A 2,767-nucleotide genomic window follows, 5' to 3' on the forward strand; every position below is an offset into this window, starting at 1 on the left:
AGTTCTTGGGGCTGATGTGGGTAGCCTCTTTGAGCTTGTTTTTATTACAACTTCATGCTTTTAATATCATGTCGGTCCTTATCTATCTTGGTACCCCTTTTTTTTAGGTTTTCGGTAGTGTTGCAGCCTTGTTGCTCGACCTCTTTAGATTGCCTTTGTATTTCCTGCTTGTGGCTTTGATTCCTTTGAGGCTTCAGAAGTTATTTCTAGTAATCCTGCTTTGTTTGGACCTTCTATGAGGTCTCTTGCTAGGTATTACATTTTATAACTTTAGCATTTTATGGAGGCCGACTTCGTTGTGTCAGGTCTTTCTAAGTTATTTTTGTAATCCTCTTTTTTGGACCTTGTTTAGGTCTCTTTTAGGGATTTACTTCTATAACTTTTATGATTTGGGCTTACTTCGTCATGTCGGGCCCTTCTAAGTTATTTTTGTAATCCTCTTTCTTGGACCTTGTTCAGGTCTCTTTCAGGGATTACTTCTATAACTTTTATGCTTTGGGCCGACTTCGTCATGTCGGGACCTTCTAAGTTATTTTTGTAATCCTCTTTCTTGGACTTTGTTCAGGTCTCTTTCAGGGATTACTTCTATAACTTTTATGTTTTGGGCCGACTTCGTCATGTTGGGCCCTTCTAAGTTATTTTTGTAATCCTCTTTCTTGGACCTTGTTCATGTCTCTTTCAGGGATTACTTCTATAACTTTTATGTTTTGGGCCGACTTCGTCATGTCGGGCCCTTCTAAGTTATTTTTGTAATCCTCTTTCTTGGACCTTGTTCAAGTCTCTTTCAGGGATTACTTCTATAACTTTTATGTTTTGGGCCGACTTCGTCATGTCGGGCCCTTCTAAGTTATTTTTGTAATCCTCTTTCCTGGACCTTGTTCAGGTCTCTTTCAGGGATTACTTCTATAACTTTTATGTTTTGGGCCGACTTCGTCATGTCGGGCCCTTCTAAGTTATTTTTGTAATCCTCTTTCTTGGACCTTGTTCAGGTCTCTTTCAGAGATTACTTCTATAACTTTTATATTTTGGGCCGACTTCGTCATGTCGGGCCCTTCTAAGTTACAGTAATCCTCTTTTATAGGGCTTGTCAGACCTCTTTCCAGGGATTTACTTATAACTTGGGTTATTGTGACCGGTCCGACTTCTTAATGTCGGCCGGTCTTTAAGTTATTTTTTAGCAATCCATTTTATTAAGACCTCGTCAGGTCCTTTCTATGGATTACTTTCGCTAACTTCTTGCATTATTCTATTTTCATCTTTGCCGATTTGTAGAAATTGGGTTTAATCCTCGCTTGGTTGACCTTTTGATGGATTTGGTTTTCATCTCTGTTGGTCTTTATCGCGATCGTGCAGTGAATTCGATTTTCACTTTCTGCCGATCTGTTGCTTTATAATCGGATGATGAATATTTCAGATTAATGCGGGTTGAGAATTTGTAGAATATCTAAACATATTTTATTCAAAAGAAAATGCAAATATACATGTGGAAGCTTTATCCCTCTAAGTTGGGCGATTTATAGGTCTTGGCTTGTCGCCTCATTAAAAAACCTTTTCAGCAAAAAGAGTCCGCCTTGTCCTAAGATCCTTTATCATCCCTAACTATAGTACCTTCTTAGGTTGCAGGCGTGCCACGACCTAGGAAGTTCTCGTCCATCGAGTTCGGACAGTCTGTAGTAGCTCTTTCCCAGTACTTCTACGACTTGGTAGGGTCCTTTCCAGTTTGCTGCCAGCTTTCCTTCTCTAGGTCGAGTTGTTCCGATATCATTTCGGATTAGGATGAGGTCATTCTCAGCGAAACCTCGTGGCACTACCTTTTGATTATATCTTGAATCCATTCGACGCTTTAGTGCTTTTTCACTGATCCGAGCTCTTTCTTGGACTTCTGGGAGTAGGTCAAGTTCTTCCCTTTGAAGTTAGGAGTTGGCTTCTTCATTATAGTGGACCACTCTAGGCGACCCTTCTTCAATCTCTACTGGGATCATTGCCTCCATTCCGTATGTTAATTGGAAGGGTGATTCCTTTGTGGTGGAATGTGGCGTTGTTTGGTATGCCCATAGGACTTGTGGGAGCTCCTCAGCCCAAGCTCCCTTTGCGTCCTGTAATCTCTATTTTATCCCAGCCAATATGACTTTGTTGGCAGCTTCGGCTTGTCCATTGGCTTGGGGATGTTCTACAGAAGTGAATTGTTGTTTTATGTTCAAGTCGGCCACTAACTTTCTGAAGCCTGCATCTGTAAATTGGGTGCCATTGTCTGTGGTGATGGAGTATGGAACCCCAAACCTTGTGACAATGTTCCTATATATGAATTTTTGACTTCTTTGAGCAGTGGCATTAGCTAGGGGTTCTGCTTCGATCCACTTTGTAAAGTAGTCTACCCCTACTATAAGGAATTTAACTTGTCCCGATCCCTGAGGGAAGGGTCCGAGAAGGTCGAGTCCCCATTTTGCAAATGGCCATGGTGAGGTCACGTTGATGAGTTCCTCTGGCGGGACAATGTGAAAGTTGGCATGTTTCTGGCATGGTAGACATGTCTTTACAAACTCTGTAGCTTCCTTTTGTAGAGTTGGCCAATAAAATCCTGCTCGGAGTACTTTTTTAGCGAGAGCTTGCGCTCCGAGATGATTGCCACAAATGCCACTGTGTACTTCTTCTAGAACTTCCTTTGTGTTGGAAGTCGGCACACATTTTAATAATGGGTTTGAAATCCCTCTCTTGTATAGAGTATTGTTTATGATGGTGTAATGTTGTGCCTCTCGTTTTAACCTCT

The sequence above is a fragment of the Arachis ipaensis genome, chromosome B02 (genome assembly GCF_000816755.2).
Source record: "Arachis ipaensis cultivar K30076 chromosome B02, Araip1.1, whole genome shotgun sequence".
NCBI classification, from domain to species: domain Eukaryota; kingdom Viridiplantae; phylum Streptophyta; class Magnoliopsida; order Fabales; family Fabaceae; genus Arachis; species Arachis ipaensis.